We start from the raw sequence: 19,472 nt of genomic DNA on the forward strand, positions 1-19,472 counted from the left end.
TGACCTTGGGAGAAGCTGGCCATATCTAACATCATTTCTTCTGGTCACTGGGGTGTTTGAACTTCAGTTTAAGTCCTAGAAGGTACCATTTGCTTCTTTAGCTGATATAGGTAAGTACTGGTCTTAACTCTGCAGGTTTGATCACAAGTAAAGTCTTTTTCAATAAGCCTTAAGATAATTTTTCAATAAATGTCTTTTCCAATAAACATACTTTTCAGGTTTAATATTAGACAATTTTACAAAATCAGGCTTTTGATTGTCAAAGACTCCTTTAGCCTGTGAAGACTCCTTTTTAGAATTCCGGACCAAGAATTAGCAATATCTCAATAATTCAGATTGAATTTGAGTAGAATCCATAAGGTCACACCAATAAGTCTGTGATAATTTCATGAGAGGTTGATTTCGGTGACCCAAATGGAGTAGACTTTGAATTCAAGGCAATACGTCAGTCCACGGCGGTTTTAAGGTTTTAGAAAATTTGCCTAATTTAATCTTTATTACGTCATCCGTCCTCTATAAAACTGGAAGATTAGGGGTGGGCATTCGGGCCACGGTGGGGCCCCCCCATGCTACAGCTCATGCGCTGCCGCCTGCTGCGGGCAGAGAGGCTGCTCCAGAAGACCTGGGGGCTGGGGACCGCAGCCTGGGCCCTGAGAAGCTCTTCTTTGTTCAACGGCGGGACTGCAGACCCTTCATCCTGGCGCCGGGCTTCATCGAGGAGCAGATTAACGATGGATTTGGCGTTGACTTCTCGCTGGCCACCGAAGACATGGGTTCAGTGGTGGCCCTGGTGGCCCAGGAGATGCTGACACCCTGAGTCACGCCCTTTTGCCCTACCACAGTCGCTTCCCCGTCAGAGATTTGTCACATGGTTCTTCCTCAGATCCCTGTGAAGAAAGGTGCCAGCAGAAGCGGGGCGCACACCCCCGAGGCCACCGCTGTGCTTCTGAGACCAGCACCTTCCAAGATGTCCCAGTCACGTCTGGGCATCTGGACCACGTGCGCATGGTGACCCTGGCCCCGAAGCTAGCTGGGCGGCGGCCAGGAGGCCATCCAGGAGCTGACCTTCCGGGGCATCTGTGTGTCCCTTGGGCATTCGATGGCCAACCTACAGGTGGCCAAGGACGCAGTGCAGGAACGGGCCTTCCACCACCGCGACCCAGGCATCGTGGAGTTCCTGCCCAGCAACCAGGTGGCCCCAGGCCACCCCATCGCCTACGGGATGATTGCTGACCGCATCCACCCTCACCCCGCCGCCCTGCGCATTGCCCTCAGCGCCCAGCCCCGCAGCCTGGTGCTGGTCACCGACGCCATCGCTGGGCTTGGACAATGGCCGGACCCGCTGGGGCAGCAGGTGGCGGAGGCAGACGGGCCATGGGCCTACATGGCAGGTACCACAACGCGGGGCGGCCCTTCTCAAAGTCCACAGGTGGCAGCCTAGAGGTGGCCCTGGAGGCTGCGTGCCTGCGGCCCACCCAGCTCAAGAGGACCCTGAACTTTGCGCCCAACTGGGCTCACTGCCTGCTGTGTTTCCGCTAAGGCGGGAGGGTCCTGCCCTGTTGCCCAAGGGACTCACCAGGCCGAATGCCACCGGGAGCCCTGCTGGCACAGCAGTTCAGGGGCCCACCAAGCAGATCTGAATTGCAAACCTGTCTGCTGCTCCGGGAGTGAGAAGCAGCGGTTGTTGGAACTCCGGGGGGCGAAGTTCGACTCCATCCCATCGGCCCGGGAAGGGCAGCGGGGTTAGGTTGCGGTCTATCCATGCGCCAGTGAGCTTTCTTCCTCTCCCACCCTCGGAAGCATGGGCCCTGGGCCCACACATGACCCAGATGTCGGGAAGGGGTGGGAGTCAGGGTTCCTTCAAAGGCGTGCCACTGAAAGATCCCTTCTTTCTGGTTTCAAGGGACATTTCTTCTCTCCCACCCCACCCCACCCCACCCCCAGGAACAAAGGCAGGCGCAGGGCTTCTTGGGAGAATCTAGTCTAGGGCTGTGCAGGGGCATAGTGGGTTACACATTGGGCTGCCACCGGCAAGGCAGCAATCTGAAATCACAGGTCGCTCCGCGGCAGAAAGATAAGGTTGCTCTTGGGACACCCACAAGGGCAGTGCTGTGTCCTGTAGGGCATGATGAGTGGAAAGGCAGTGGGTTTGATGTGGTGTTGGGAGGCCTCCCCCACTCCTTGGCGCAGGGACCCCTCCCGTCTTCAAAGCCAGCATTTGCATCATGCAGACACTGATTCTCCAGACTCCCCTGAGTTTCTTAAAGACCTATGTGATTTCCTTGGGCGCACCTGGACAATCCATCACAATCACCCTCCCTTAAAGTCATGATGAAAAAGAAACCCTGGAGCCATGGTAATCAAAACAGTTACGAACTGGTACAGTGATAGGTTTGAAGACTATGGTAGTTATATAATCTAGTGTCAACTTGAAGTGTAGGGGTGGAGCCTAGCCTGTCAATCAGGTCAGACCCCAATGGTGCCTTCTTCTTGAAGTGACCACCTCATAAGAAGGGTTCAGGGAACCTCTCCTCTTCTCTCTCTACCTTCATTTTCCTGTGGAGGAGCCACACAGAGACCTGCCAGAACCCTGTGCCACTTCTACCACCACTGGATCCACAAGACTTTTCACCCACCGGCCGGCGATGTGCCTGCACTCTGCATCATTGCATGTTGTTTTGGGAGTCTAAAGAAGGACTTGAGGACTAGTTTTGAACATATGGACTTAAATTGGACTAGGCTGGAATGTTTTCTTGGTATCCAATTACTCCTTGATATAAAGCGCATTCTTACACATAAAAAGAAGAGGAAGAAGAAGGAGAAGGAGAAGATTGAGGGTGGAAAAGACAACGGGGCCTTTGGGGATAAACAAAAGCAGGAAAAATTCTATGCATTTTTCTAATTATCTGTTCAGTCAGTAAAATGAGTCCTTCAGCCACTGGAAAGAATGTGGGGACTCCCCACATAAGCATAATTACAAGAGGCTTTTTAACTACAGAAGTGGTAGTAGCTTGGTAGCAAAGAAAAGCTTCATCTAGTGTGAAACCCTACAATGGCATCCCATAACAATGACATATTTATAGCCATATGAAGGTGGAAAATCACTGTGACATTTGACTTACTCATCTGGTGCCGCTAGACCAGAAATGCCACGAGAAGGCAGCCTTAGCAAGCAGAAATGTATTTTTATCACACTTTAGGAGTGTCGACGTCTAAATTTAAGGCACCAGCTCTAGGGGAAGCTTTCTCTCTCAACCAGATCTAGGGAAAGATCCTTGTTTCCTTTGGACAGAGTCCAGGATTCCTTGGAGATCTTGTGTCATTGGCATCAATCTTCCCCTTGGTCTAGAAGGTTCCCAGTTCAGGGACCCTGGGCCCAAAGGACATGCTCCACTCTCAAGTTTTCTTTCTTGGTGGTAATAGGTCCTTCTCTGTGTTAACGTGTTTAATCTCTTACCTATATCAGAGGAGATTGGCTCAAGACACAACCTAATTATGTAGATTGTACCCTACCCCCATTAACATAATTGCCACTAATCCTGCCTCACCAGTGTCATCCCAAAGCACTCACTGCTATCAAATCTATTCCAACTCATAGCAACTCTACAGGACAGGGCAGAACTGCCCCTCTGGGGTTCCAAGGCTGGAATCTTTTACAGGAAGAGAAAGCCTCCTCTTTCTCCCATGGAGCAGCTGATGGAATCTAACTGCTGACCTTGTTAAGGAGCAGCCCAACACATGCATAATCCACTATGCCACCGGGGATCCTTATTAATCTCATAGAGGTTGGGATCATCACAACAGATCACAAAATGGAAAATAACTGCATAATACTGAAATTCGTGATCCAATCAAGTTGATACATATTTTAAGAGGGACATCATTCAATCCATAACACCAGTCAAGCACAGACTCTTAAGGGATATCTCCTAGGTGGAGCTTTCTAGAAGTTTACAGAACTGAACTGAGAGCAAATAGAAAATTGAGAAGTAACACAATCTATGGCTTCATAAAAAAGGAGAAGAAACACTAGAGAAGCTGAACCATGGATCTCCTTTCCCCCGAGCTTATTGTGGAACAGAATGGGACAAGTGCTTCTCTGGCAAGGAGAAAAATGTGGGAGAGACAGGGAGGGAGGCATAGTTTCCAATCTCCATCACTGGGGAATATTTCAAGGTCAAGGGCTGTGATAAAGTGATCTTGGTGAGAGTGGCAAGGACTATGGCAGACCACAATTCCAACAGTAAGAAACAAAGCCCAAACTAAAGTACATTAAATTGCAAAAAAAAAAAAAAAAAAACCAGAAAGGGTACATATCTTGTGATGTTGCACCCACATACAAAGGAGGTGATGATGTCAAGGAAGTTTTTACATCTTCGTTTTTTAACTGGAAATCACAAGACCTCATGTGCACACCACACTTGAAATGAAAGCCACCACAATAAGACTCAATAGTCCATAAAGTATTAGATATCCCATGTATATGTGACTTCTCCAGACAAAGTTTATCCTATTAATTACTGGGTTTTAAAATTTTATACATTTTATGTAGATCCTTAGGAAATACGCTAACCAATTATCTACTTTATAAATCATATTATGAACATCAATTATATTCCAGACTACAGAGTTCATGATAATTATCAGGGACTATGGCAGTATGTGCATATATTTGGTCCTATGCAAGATTACCTAAAGTAGCTAAAGAATTCGAGTTTGCTTCTCTGTCACTTCAAAATGATCAGCTGTTTCTCACCATCATAGATTACTTGGTCCATTGTGTCTCAACTTGGCTGCCTAATAGAATGCCGGGAAGCTGGAGATGTCCAGCTCTTGAAAACACCAGTGCTGTGCCGAGAGACCACCTTCGGACTTTCTGAACCAGCCTGTGTGAGGTAGGCCTGGACATTGTAAGCTTATTACGTTCCAAATCCAAAAAGAAAAGTGTTGTATTATCCCTACATTCTAGTGGTGTTGGACTAACTGTTATACAAGTTCAACATTCCATAAAGTTGGAAGACTCAAGACCCACCTTTGCCAACAGAGGAGTGTGAAACTCTGTCAAATCAGATGTTTGGCCAGGAAAGTATACTTAGTCTGAATGTAGTATTCCTGAGATGGGCTACAGTCGATCTGTGTTCTAGAGGATCTTCAGGGTTATCTGCAATCTCAAGAGACAAAAGGTCCTCAACCTAGTGTATATTTGTCTTTTTTATCTGATTTTTTCTCACAAAGTGGCAAGGAAACCTGCCTGGTGGTTATGGGATCCAGTCAGATTCATACTACTTCCTGGTTGTACCAAGATGTCAGAAAAGAAGTATAAAGGGATATACATTAAGTTGAAAGGGATACTTAGCCCGGTGGAGCCCCACCCCCACCCACCCAGGACATTTGGGCTATTTCTTGGGCTGAGTTAAAAGGGATACTTAGCCCAGTATATGTTCAGAAGAAAGGTTTTTCTCCAGATGCACGGGATATTTCTTTTGGAGAAAATTTCTGAGGAATTCCTTGACCCAAAAACAGTTCGATTGCTTTCATTGTCTCTCCCTAGAAGCCAGTCTTTGGTCCTTTTCGTAAGGCCATGTCAGGGACGGGGTCCCCGCCACAAGATTCTCTTCTTTTGATTCTCTCTTGCTTCACTTTGGATCGTTGGGGGTCCCAAAGGGACTCCACTCGATTTGACCCACTCCCCTCAAGGGATCCTCCTCCATTCCCTTTTTTTTTTTATGCCATTCACACAAGGAAGAGGTACGACTTAGCCGAGGGAGACCAGAGTATCCAGAAGACTCCATTAGGAGATTCCTCTGGCGTTTCCTCATTTTAAGTTGGAAGAAACTCATAGGATTTAACAATAACAAAGTTAAAAAAAGAAGTAGTTCAACTCCCAAGGTGTTTTGCCCAGGGAAATTTATAAAACTTTTTAGTCTTTAGAGGGAGAGCATTGATGGCGCCAGGCTTTCTTGATTTGGGGCCTTCAGGAGCTGCTCGTATATGCCTGAATTGAGGGCCAATGGGTCACTTTTTAGTGGATACCGGAGTAAAGAATTCAGGTCTAACTAGTCCATTGTGGTCGGTAACAAAGGCCACCATCAAAATCCAGAACGCCACGAGAGCAATCCAGGAGTGTCCTATCGCTACTGAGACTTGGAACATAAGCAAGTCACTCATTCATTTTTAGTATGACCAGATTGGCCATACCCTTTGTTGGGGGCGGAATTTATTACACAAATTAGGGGCTACACTCTCCCTCCATCTTGTAGAACAGACAAGGGGGGAAAAGGGGCTAGGGTAGGGGAAAGACCCCAGTTCAGTTGGCTATAACTGTCCCCCTGGCCAGAGAGTATACACTTCATTAATCAATGGCCCCCCACAACAAACCCGTTATTACATGCCTTCATAGCAATCTTCTGGGTTGACAGCACGTGGACACCTTCAGGGGACAAGTAAAGAACTGGACTCTTTCAATAAGTTGAAAGAAAACCTGTAGCTAAACCCACTTGGGCCTTACCAGACAGAAATAAGCAGACTCTTTCTGTTATTTGTGCATGAGAACCACAGCATGACAAAGGGGGTGCTTGCTGAAAAGTTGGGCCCATGGAAGTGAGCAGCTGCTTACCTGTTTAAATGACTAGAGGCAGTAGGCTTGGTTTGGCTGGCCTGTTTGTGGGGCATAATAGCCATGGTGTTCACGGTCAAGGAGGCTGATCAGCTCAAAGCCAGAGAGGACTTGTTCAGACCCACACCTCATGCTGGGGAAACATTGTTGTGGGATGCCAGTCACGAGTGAAGATCAAATAAGCATTTAACCTTGGACCAAAGCTTGCTCCTGGACCATCCTAGACTCATTCTTGCTACACAACAAAATTTGAATGCCGCCACTTTCCTCCCAGATGATGACTCAACTGGCAACCCACTTCACCCAGGTGAGGCTGTATTGGAGGTGTCCCAGAGCCTCAGGCCTGATCTACTTCACCCACTCATGTCTCTGTCGACGTGTGCCCCTCTTTACAGAGGGCAGCAGTTTTGTATTGAATGGAAGCCGAGAGGCTGGGGCTGCAGTCACTACCGACAAGGAAGTACAAAACTGCTAGAAAAGTGGCATTGGGACCAGTCTCACCGGTGGCCACCCTTCCGGCAATCACCTGCCTCACCCCCACAATATACCGACAGAAGAAGAGAAGAAAGATCACCTCAGGGGAGCCACTAAGGACAGATGAGTGACTGTCTGTGTCAAGTGCTATAGGGTGGACGTTTTGCAAAACTTCCACTTGGTTACACATCTGGAAGGGACAAAGATGAAGGCTCTTTTGTCACCCAGGTTTGCCATGTCTAACCCGACTGACCCATCACAAGAAGTTGCTTCCACGTGCTGGGCTTATGCCCAAGTAAATGCCAAAGGGGGAAAGACCTTCCTGGGTATCCATCAAAGGGGATTAACTCCGGGAGAAAGGTGGGAAATTGATTTCACGGAGGTTATAGGAAATAGGTACTTGGTGGCTTTTACAGACACTCTCTCAGGGTGACGGAAACATTTGGTACCCTGAGAGAAAGGCCCCAGCAGTAGCACAAAGGTGGTTACATGAAATCATCTCTACGCATGGGCTTCCACTGATTATGGGAACAGACAAAGGTCCTGCCTTTGTGGCTCAAGTTTCCCAGGCCGTGGCCCCAGCCCTAGGCATAGATGGAAATTGCACTGCCTACAGACCCCAAAGCTCTGCCCAGGTTACGAGGATGACTAGGACCTTGAAAACAACCCTAACAAAGCTTACTTTGGAAACTGGGAGGAAAGTGGCCCAATTTATTGCCATTGGCCCTTCTACGGGCACGGTGTACCCCTTACCAGAAAGTACCCCTTTACTCCCTATGAAATTATGTTTGGGAGACTCTGCCCCTTTAAGCCTGGGCATGAGGATTAAAGCTGGCAGAGATCCAGAATCATTCACTTGTGAAATGTCTGCAGTCTCTCCAACAGACTCAGCAAGCCATCCCCGCCCATGTGCGTGAGCCCTTTGTGCCCTCTTCCTTCTCCTTCATTCATACGTATTTCCCAGGAGACTGCGATTATGTGAAGAAGTACCGGGCAAAAGAAGGACTTGCCCCCAGTTAACATGGACCTTTGCAACTATCTTGACCACCCCGAGAACCCTCAAAGTAGCTGGAGTGCCCGCCTGCATCCATCATTCTCCAGCACGTGGTATTAGATGACTATTTGGAAATTAGCCAAATGTGTGCCCCCGCATAAATCAATGATTTGATTCACAAAAGAAGATGAGGGATTGAGGTACCCTGAAGCTCATTTACTAATCTGCTGCCTCACGTTTCTGTGTTTTTCCATTGCTTAAGCTTGCTACTTCCACATTCCTTTTCCCACCTCGATTCAAAAGTTTGGTGGGTTGCTGCCCACACCCATAAGGGATACCAGTAGGAAGTTTCCTTGTTCATCCCCCCTAGTCGGTGTGGGCAGTTGTGATTGGATGTGAAAAGTCACCCCACCCACTCGTGGTTTGTTGCCCTAGAAACAACCAGAGTTTGAGAGCGCTCAGGATGGAGAGACATGGGGGCGATAGCTGACTCCCAGTCTCTGACGCCAGGAAAGCTTCTCATTCGACCAGTACGGTGTGCTCCTGATTGACTTGGGAACCGGGTTCAACAATCTCTCTAACTCAGCCCTTAATCTGTTACAGGATGCGGTCTACCTCTGGGAAGGGGTGTAATGTTGGATATGGTAGCTACCCACTAGACTTAAGTAGTACAACCAAAAATGGCTCTAAGTAGTGTCAAATGTCCTTGTGGTGAAAAATCACACCCATAGAAGAACCACTGCCTTTCTAAAATGGATGGGGAGTTGGGCGTAGGAGGCCTGGTAGGACTTGACCCAGGGCAATGTTACATCAAAGGACAATTCTCGGGTGTGGGTTCAGCAGTCAGCCACGGGTAACCAACACTCCCAAAGGCACAGGAAATGAGTACCAACGCATATCTGAAGGGGAGTCTGGGTGACCACTACAGCCTGACAACTGATCACAGTGCTGGAGCGCCTGCCCCCCAGTTTAGTGCCCTTTTCTCAGGAAGGTTGGGTTTTATTTACACCATTCAGAAGCAAGGGTCATGCAAAAAGAACGGAGGTGATCAGGTCATGATGAGTTTAGGTAAGAGGCAGGAGAAAGGACCCAGAGACTCAGGACGGCTATTAAAATATATCAACCAACTGGAGAACTTGCATTTTCAGAAAGAGATACGCAGAAGAGGGTATGTGACTAACAGAAGACCAGTTGAAATCCCACTGCATCCGGTACTGTGAAGCTCCCATAGCCACTGCCACGTTTTCCCCGGACAGTCCTTTCCTGGAAGTAGCACTCTCTCAGGCCCTCCCACCCACCTCTCAGGCAGATCTCTGTAGTCATCCTTCAGTCTCCCACCTGCTGCTCCTCACACCCGCCTCCACTGCCTGGTGGGACTTCCTCAGCCTGCAAGTTCCTGGAGCCTCCCTGCCATTGGGAGGAAGTGGGGTGGGCGCACAGCCTGTGCTTGCCTTTCTTTGCCTGGAGAGTCAATGGTGTCTCATCCTTAGCTTGATGTTTGTAGACTAGACTGGCTTGGAAGGTGGCAGTGGGGGGCGGGTACAGGGGGGAAATATGGTGAAATCAAGTGAGCACGAAAGGTTTTTTTTTAATTCTGAGCAGAAGCATACCACAGTCAGGAAAGAAAGGGGTGGAAAAGGGGGTGGGGGTGGTAGAATGGTGTGTAAAACATTCCCCAAAAGTCACCTATTGACTTTTTTCAAGAATGAGGGAAGGGTGGTCCTAACTACACTCTTTTAAAAATGTATATTTATTTAAATTATTTTATTGATAGCAATCCATAATCAATTATATCAAGCAAACTTGTACATATGTTCCCATCCTCATTTTCAGAACATTATTTTTCTGCTTGAACCCTTATTATCAGCTCCTCCTTTTCCCCTCCCTCCCCCACCTTCCCACCTAAGTGAATCCTTGATAAATTATGAATTATTATTATTTTCATATCTTACACCATCCGCTGTATCCATTCACCCAGGATCCTGTTGTTCATTCCCCTGGGAGGGGGAGGGGGTATGCATCCATCATTGCTATTGGTTCCCCCTTTCTGCACCCCCTCCTCCTTTCCTCATGGTGTTGCTGTCCTGGTTATCAGTCCTGGCTTCCATGTGTCGAGAGCTCTTATCCGTACCAATGGACATACTCCAGTCTAGCAGGATTTGGGAGGTAGAACTGGGGTCATGGAAGGGGTCGGCGGGGGGAGGGGGGAGGAAGCGTCAAAGAGCTAGAGGAATGTTGTGTGTTTCATTGGTACCAAACTGCACCCTGGCTGACTCATCCCTTCCATGTGACCCTTCTGTGAGGGGGTGTCCAATTGTCTACAGATGGACTTGGGCCCTCCACTCCGACTCCTCTCCTTCACACTCATATAATTGTTTTATACCTTCTGATAGCTGACTTAACTCCACTCTTAAAGAGTTGTTCCATCCAAGAATTCTGCAGCTTCCCAGGAACTTAGAAGTTAAATCCTGGCTCTTAGATTTCTACCTATCTTCAAAACCTTATTTGCTGACTGGCTCCTTTAAACCACTGTTGCTAGGCCAAAGTCATTTTTAGCAGGCACCAGTAAAATATGACTAGGTAATTCCCAACAAGCAAGACCGAGTTGCTTCTTCTCTGATCAGACATTCCCTCATTCAGACATTATCTTTCGGAACCATCACAGAGAACAGAATGTGTATCACTCCCATGACTGACTGTGTGACCTTTTTTTTTACATGTCTTGTCTTTTGAAACCACATAAAGTAAAATCCTTCATCCATTTTACAGAGCAGTAAACCAAGGTAAAAAGTGTCCACGGTCACTTACCTGAGAGTCAGGGAGATGGCAGCTGAACACAGGAAGTTTGACTACGGAGCACCTCTAACCATTGGACTATAAAGCCCACCTTGACTCCTGCCCTCCTGGCTGCACTTTCTATCAGGCCAAGTAGAATGGAGGTCAGCAGGGTGGCTGAGTAGCCACCGAAAAAAACGGGTCTTAACCTCCCCATGAAGGTCAGACAGAAAGCTAACACTTTCTTGCCAGTCAGAGCTTGCCAAACACCAGGCCGTTTGGGGCATCATACTCAAATGGAAATAAGCCCAGTGAGATAATCTATAAAATTTGCTTTTTAAGAGGCTGGAGAAGGGAGCCGAGGAGTTTGCTCTCCTTGAATATCCCACAAAGTGGTCCAGCATCATGGGAGTTTTCCCAGTTTGAATGACTCTGTTTGAAAGAGAAATGTGAAACCACCTTCAGCTTGCTTTTTTGCCAGGCCAGAATGACTTCCTTTCCATAAACACTCTAAAAATATTGACTGTCTGCCCCATAACCAAGTTAGTGTTTGCTTTAATTTATGGTATTCCAAGTTGAAAGTGTACTAAGCCCAGAGTCAGAAAATCTGACTTTGACAAATCCTGGCAGCTTGGACCTGAACTATTCATTCCACCTCGCTGGGCCTTAGCCCCTGCGTCTACAGGCAGTGAAGTCACCGCCCACAGAATGACAGGCCACGGGGGTGGCACAGAAAAGCACAGGGTTGACCATCAGGGTTTGGGTTCAACTCCTGACTTTGCCCCTTACTAGGGTGTAGCATTTGACAAATTAACTAACATCCTTCAGCCTTGACTGGCTCATTTTTAAAATAGGGATTGTTAGCCTGGGGTGGTTGTCATTTTAAAATAAGATCCATGTGTAAAACTCTTGATACAGAACCTGGAGCCCAGCACTCCCAAATCTTCACTGTCCATTTTGATTCGTAGCAGCCACCTTGTGGGTTTCCAAGACCGTAACTGTTTACAGGAATGGAAAGCTCAGTCTTTGTCCTGAGGAGCTGCTGGTGGATTCTAAGTGCCAACCATGCAGATAGCAGGTCAGCTAGTAACCACTACACCACCAGGGCTCCTCTAACTTACAAAGCACGACGGAAATAGAAGTTGTTAGCAGCCTGCCTCTTGATGTTCACTCGCAAGCCCTGCCACTGACTTCTGCATGGCTTTTCTTTGAAATGATTCAATATTCAAAGGCTAGTTTTCCTGGTGGAGTGGGTGGTCAGTCATGGTCTTATCTTTGCTGCGATTTCTAAATTAGTTCTTTGATTATCTAAAAAGAAACTCTTCCCAATTTGCCTCTTTTGTGACCTAAGTGTTCAGTTCTTTAAAAAGCTAGCATACAAATAAGAACTTTAATTTATTTGATATAGCAAATAAATTTTCTTTTCAGTAAATCCTTATAACAAAGGAAGGAAAGTGAGCACCACTAGCCTAGCCTGGATCTCGTACATGCTTCCAGCTAATGCTTCCTACTGGTTAGGGCAGCCTGCTGTCCGAGAGAAATCCAGAATCTCAAAGGCTTGAGCATTTTCCTTATTTATTTATGTAAGTTTGTTTCCCATACAAAACAAAGCAAGTGTGACAGTTTGGCGTGTGTGTGTGTGTGTGTGTGTGTGTGTGTGTGTGTGTGTGTGTGTGTGTGTTAGAGCAGAAAGCTTGGGAGACCTGGAGTCCTGGTGGCACAGTGGTTACAATTTGGGTTGCCAACTATACGGTCAGCAGTTTGAAACTACCCGCCACTCCTCTGGAGAAAGATAAGACTTTCTGCTCCCATAGAATTCCAGGCTCAGAAACACACAGGAGCAGAAAAATCAGAACATTTCCAGATTTTCTATATTTTTCCAGTGAGCCATACAATAGATTCCAACCTTATTCCCTCTGGTTCCTAAGTTGTTTCAGGAGAAAAACAAATAAGTTTTTGTTTGTTTGTTTTAAAGTTTTAATACATGGTTACATGGGGGCATGTCACCCTTCGGAAGTGAATCATCGTTTGTCTTATTGCCATGATGTTTATCATTCTTCCATCAACCAGTCTCAATAACAGTATCTGCTCCACGGGGAAACAGTGAGCTTTTCCCCCACTTTCCACTTAAAGCTTTCGGATCTTTATCTAAAATGTTCCTTATCTTCTACATTATTTCAGTCACTAAAATTAAAGCCATTAGAGGAAATATCAAAAGGGGAAAATGGGCTCATACTTAATGAAACTGGATTGGTAGGAGGATTTAACCTTGCCAAAAAAACAAACAAACAAGAAGTTGATCGACCTACTTACCATCCTTATTTATTTAATCTCATTTGTTTTAACCTCCACTTTTCCTTAGAAGTAGAATGTAAGTTTTAGGAGACACACCTATTCAAACATTTTGTAGTACCAGACATTTTATTTAAAGTATTTTAGTGCTTTATTCAAGGGGGTGAGGTGGAGGGGGATGCTTTTCCATCGTAAGTCTAAGAGAAGAAATCCAGAAGTTGCCTCTACCATTTGTCTGCATCTTCATTTTAAAGTTAGGCTGCCAACTTGATGAGGCCTCAGAACTGAACTTTCGTGAAGGACAGGGCAATATTCATCTCTTATTGCTGTTGCTTATTTGGGGTATTCATCATATGTTGGTGGTACAGCAGTCAAGCAAAATGCTGATTGATTGAGTCTACCCAGAGGCACCTCAGAAGAAAGGTCTGGTTGTTTGAGTCTGCCCAGAGGTACCTCAGAAGAAAGGTTTGGTGGTCAATATTTGAAAAATCCGCCATTGAAAACCTAGTCAAGCACAGCCCCATCCTGACAAGCCTGAGGTCTGCATGTGTCACAGTTAACTTGATGGCAGCCAATAGCAAGGAGCTTTCTAAACCTATTTATAGTCCCTGATCTCTGTGATCTGGAGGAGATCAGAAAATGCCCATAGAATTGATATAGGTGCTTAAGGTAAGAGTGGTGTTCTTCCCAAATGGCCACAGGATGGGAGCAGAGGCTCCAGAGTCCAAAATAGTGCCATACTAGAGAGATGGTCTCAGATTTGGAAGATGGAAATTGTCTGTGTCAGAACAACCAGAAATCTCACCCAATAATTCATGCGTCTTAGACAAAGTTCCCTGGTATGCAAAGCAAGTTTACTAGCTGACTCTAAGCTGTCAACTTCTACTTGAAAATCATAAGGCAATCTAGTACAAAACATCCACCCGCACCGTGGAGATGTGTAGCATACTGTTAGAATTATATCAGCTCATTTGGATGTCAAGAACCACATATCATCATCCTGGGGAACTGCAAGGAATTGTCTTAAATTGGAAAAAGATACCGAATCCTCATTACCACAGGTCCTGCAACAATCTGAAAATTGAGGGCTGTGTTTGCCAGACATGCATTCCCTGCAAGAATCATCACTTTGACAATGGAGCACCCTCTCCTGAGTAATTTGCTGAATCAACTAAAGCCAGGCCAAAAGAATTCCAATAAGTTCCCTTAAGGATGCGGTTCCCTCCGAGAGCAACATGCTGTCCACAGGGCACTCCCTAACACAAGCAGGGTCCGGGTATGCGGCTGGTTAGTCATGTGTGGGGGTCCAAATTCATAACCCACAACTCAAATGTTTCATCCTTTACTGTCTATCACAAAACTCAAACTGCTCCTGCAATGCTGTCCCCCGATGCCTTGGGGGAAGGCATTGGTGTGCTGGTATTGCGGAAAGAGGATGGCAAAGGGAAGAGTTTTATATTACCATTAAAGGTAACTCAATTATCTTGTTTAAAAGACGCTCTAGTTAACTTGGTCCTTTTGGGTTCAATAGCTTTTCAAAAATAAAAGTCCTTAACCGAATGGATTTGGCTTGGCTTCGGTTTCATCTCTCACCTGCGTTGCCCACATCAAGAGGTCTTGGTGCAGGACTCAGCTTAAACATGCTCATGGACTTGACTGAAGGAGGCCCGAGGATACACACTGCCCTCTCTTTAAGCGTAGCACCCTGGGTGTCTCAATGTTTCTCCCCTGTTCACATTCTGACAGCTTTTCAAGTGGTTTCTGTGGTGCAACTTGGGCTCTGTGCTCTCAGGATAGGAAATGCATGGTGATAGCTCCAGATGAACTTGAAACTTCCTGGCTCCTTCTCAGCCCTCCCTAGTGCAAGGGCTCCCTGAACTGTGGCAGCAACTTTCACCAGCCCTATCCTTCAGAGCCTATATGCTATCCTCACCTACAAAGTCATTTTTTTCTCTGTAAATTGACTCATAAACACTTTGTCTTGGATCTAGAAGAAGAGGAGGCAACAATGGAAGAGTGTGAGAACATCTATGTTCCTATTGCCTTATGCAGATCATACTGAATGAGGGGATTTTCTTGCCCTTAATATTGCTCTACTACACATGCCTATGAAGATTTAGCAGGAACCCTGGGTTGCAGTCCCCTCTTGAAGTTATGAATGGAAAACCAGAGGACCGGTAGCTTCTGTTCTAAACCTTTCTTCACTCACCTGGTATTGCGATCTTATTTCCAACAATCCCCACATTCCTCTGACCCAGGGTGGAGGTGGGTCCTGAGAAACCCAGGCAGCATCTTCTCTGCATCCTTCTCATCCTTTGACAACTCCTGCCTTTCCCTATCAAAGTCGGCTTTCCCTGATTTCTTCTTGTGTATTGGAAACATCACTTACACACGATATCAACTGTCTCCTCTACACTTTGATGTATAATCTACCATGCTGGGCTCTTAATACTTAAAAAGGGTGTTTGGAATTTTAAAAACACTTTGCACCTTTGATAACACCAAGATTCAAAGACTTGGCGTATTGCTGTGAAATGCAAGTAGGAGTGGGATCCTAGGGTGTGGACTTCAGGGGGAAGACTGAGGATTCACATCAGCACAATGCAGACTGCACAGTGAAACATATCTTCTTTGCTCTCCAAGATGTTCGCCAAGTCTGACACCGGCCATCATTTCTATCACATTCTCTACTCTTCCCTATTTGAAAATCCATTGCCAGTGCCACACAGAATTCTTATATGTACACGTGTAGTGGTTTATTAAGGAACAGGATATAACTTGGGATCAGGATCAGGAATCAAAAGGGACATGATCCTAGATGGATCTGACTTAATAGGTTAGACAACTGTGGCCAGTTATATAATCTGGAGTCAACTTGTGAAGGGATGGAGTCTAGCCTGTCAATCGGGTCACAGCTTGATGACCTCATTGGCAGGTGCCACAGAGATAAGTAGCTCACTGGAGGCCAGATACTCACTCCTATGTAAGACATTCCTGTTGATAAGCCATATGGAGCTATGCTGATGGCAGCCAGAGCCTTGGGCCTGGAGAAGCCACGTGGAGAACCACGCCAGCACTAAGATGTTTCCACCACCATTGGATCCACAAGACTTTCCACCCACTGGTCTGTGATCTTCCTACACTATGCCTACACTATGCCTATGTGCATGTGTTGCGTGAGTCTGAAAAGGAAGTTACAGTCTGGTACTGGACATATGGGCTAATATCAGAATTATGGACTTGATCTTCACTGGGCTGCAATGTTTTCTTAATGTACAATTACTTTTTATATAAAGCTCTTTGCTATACACACATGAGTGTCTATGAATCTGTTTCTCTAGTCTACCCAGACTAACACAAAGACCTTTAAAAGAATGTTTAGGCCAGTAACTGGCAACGAGAAAGGTATGATCCACCCTTGTTCCCATACCTTTCAGGTGACTAGAAGGGTAGGGAGCACCGTCCCTCACCTGCCCAGTAGCCAGTGATATCACACCACCACCTCCATGTGCAAATCCCCTGCTCTGCCTTCAGTCAGAGTCATGCTCCCGGTACACCACCTTGGCATCTGGAAGCTCCAGAACTCCACCTGATCAGAGCAGTGCAGTGCTGGACTGCCACTGTCACCCCTGGGAGGACAGAAATTCCTTCCATAACAAATTACTCTCCCTTACACTACCTCAGGCTGGAAAGAGTTCCTTCCAGGAACAAGAACCTTCACCAACCTCGGCCACAAACGACTCCCTGTCAGGTTCCCTGACATTATAAAACATCTAAGGCCAGAAGGAACTCCATCAAGGAGCAGGCACCCCACCTTCTCACCCTGCAGGAGCATTGAATAATTTAATTTGGCTTTTTCTAGCCAGTGTCTGTCACGCCCATAAAATGAGCTTTTCCTGAAAAGGTCTGGGTAAGAAGGTCGGGGGAAGACACTGATCAGATTCACCAGTAAGTAATGGTGAGCAGGATTCATTGGCGTGCCATCCTGCTGACTGAGCACCTGAATCCTGAATGTTTCTACCCTGCGTGGAAACCTGTTAGCTTCCTTAATAAACTCTTTCACTATGACTATTGTCTGTGAGTTATGTGTGGCCATTGCAATGAATTACAGATTCTAGAGAAAAAGTAGAGTCCAGGAAACGTGGAAAGTGATTATGAGCCAGAACGCACAGCCCTGCACTCCCACTCCGTGAGCTCCTTTGCTGGCAGACCACCATGTGGTTGAATGTCCTGCCCTCCACAGATTCTCCTCTCTGGTTCTGCCCTTGTCACGATTTTCTCTTTCTTTTCCCTTTTCTCGCTCTTCCTTTTTAAAATTTTTTTCTGTTTTCTTTTTTCCTTTCTCTTCATCTTCCTCCATTTTTCTGTTCTTTTGGGTTTTAATCTTTGCTGTTCTATTTTCTCTTTTCTTCTCCTTTCCCTAGTTTGCTTATTGTGTATTTTCTTTCTTTTTCTCTCTCCTGTTTTAATTATCCTTTACTTTTTATTTAATTGTTATTTTTCCGTGTTGCAGTTTGTCTGCCTTCCTCCATTTAATTTTCTTTGTTGTGTTCTTTTCTTCTCTCTCTTTGTGTTGTTATTTCTTGGTTTTTGCTTTATTTTGTTTAGGGAAGGGGAATGGTTCCACTCAATGAACAAAACAATTGTGTCCACACGACCCAGCCACACAAATGCCTTCTAAGCCACTGACCAAGGGTCACTACCTACTCTTGTGCCACATAATCATTAATAGAGAGTGACCAGCACCAACCAAACCTCATCTGTGCTACATGAACATTAAATAGAAAACTGTGCACACACTCACATTGTTTCAAATGGGAACACTGTCACATCTACCATAAGACAGGTCCAGAGTGTCTAAGAATATACCAACATACAATCATCAATTAAATACAAATATAAATCACCGCAATATCTTAGTGACAACAGACATGTTCAGTTCACATGAAGAAATAAGACAGCATAGATCAAACAAATGCCCAAAATAGGTAGAGCCATAAAGATAAACAAGGAGCCATCTAGCTGAGAAGCAACTAAACCTACATGGAAGAAGCACACCAACCTGTGTGATAATGAGGTGTTGATGGGATCAGGTATCAGGCATCAAAGACCCAGAACAAAAAATCATATCAGTGTGAATTAGGGGGAGTGTAGAGTGAAGACCCAAAGCCCATCTGTAGACAGTTGGACATCCCCTTACAGAAGGGTCGTGGAGAGGAGATGAGTTGTCAGAGTGCAGTGTAGCACCAGTGAAACACACAACTTTCCTCTAGTTCTTTAATCCTTCCTTCCCCACTATCATGATCCCAATGCTACCTTACAAATCCAGCTAGACCAGGGATGTACACTGGTACAGATAAGAGCTGGAAACACAGGGAATCCAGGACAGATAAACCCCTCAGGACCAATAATAAGAGTAGTGATACCAGGACGGTACGGGGAAGGTAAGGGGAGACAGGAGGAACCAAACATAATGATCTACATATAACCCCCTCCCAGGGAGACAGACAACAGAAAAAATGGGTGATGGAAGACATCAGTCAGTGTAAGGCATGAAAAAATAATAATAATTTATAAATTGTCAAGCCTTCATGAGGGAGGGAAGCTGGGGAAGGGAGGAGGGAAAATGAACAGCTGATACCAAGGGCTAAAGTAGAAAGAAAATGTTTTGAAAATTAGGATGGCAACAAATGTGCTTGATACAATGTATGGATGGATTGTGATAAGCGTTGTACAAGCCCCCAATAAAATTGATTTTTTAAAAGACTAATATAGTTAGATAGATAGATAGCCATGTTTTTTGAGGAAGAAATGACACTGCAACTATCTTATAAGAGGTTTTTTTAAATTATCGTATAAGTACTGTCAATGGATTGAGTGAAAGATTAAGAAAACTGCAGGATATTTTAAGGAAAAATTCAGGTAAACACTACAAGAACACACTCACAGAATTAATGAAAATTTTGAAGCCAAACAAAAGCAGAAAATAGATATCCAGAAAATTAATGCTAACAATTCAGAAATAGTAGCTTGAAAAGGCAAATAATTGAACTGAAACAATGAAAGGCCAAATTAGTGGGCTTGAAGACCAATTTCTCAATATTAATCTGCTAGAATCACAATCAGAAAAAGAGCAAGAACAAAAATATCCAAAGAAAACCTAAGAATTCTTTGGGATACAACAAAGAGAAATACCTTACATGTGATCAGAATTTCAGAACAAGAAAAGACCAAAAGTTACCCAAAGAATTGCCAAAGATTTGGAGAACACTTCCCCAACACCATGAAAAGCATGAAGATATGCATTAAAGAGGCTCAGCA

The 19,472-nt window shown here is 45.5% G+C and overlaps 1 pseudogene; it reads left to right on the top strand.

Annotated features, from left to right (window-relative positions):
* Window positions 1-566: 566 nt before the first annotated feature.
* LOC142426573 (N-acetylglucosamine-6-phosphate deacetylase-like) lies at window positions 567-1,539 on the top strand (annotated as a pseudogene).
* The last annotated feature ends 17,933 nt before the right edge of the window (window positions 1,540-19,472 follow it).

Source organism: Tenrec ecaudatus, chromosome 14, assembly GCF_050624435.1.
Source record: "Tenrec ecaudatus isolate mTenEca1 chromosome 14, mTenEca1.hap1, whole genome shotgun sequence".
Classification (NCBI taxonomy): domain Eukaryota; kingdom Metazoa; phylum Chordata; class Mammalia; order Afrosoricida; family Tenrecidae; genus Tenrec; species Tenrec ecaudatus.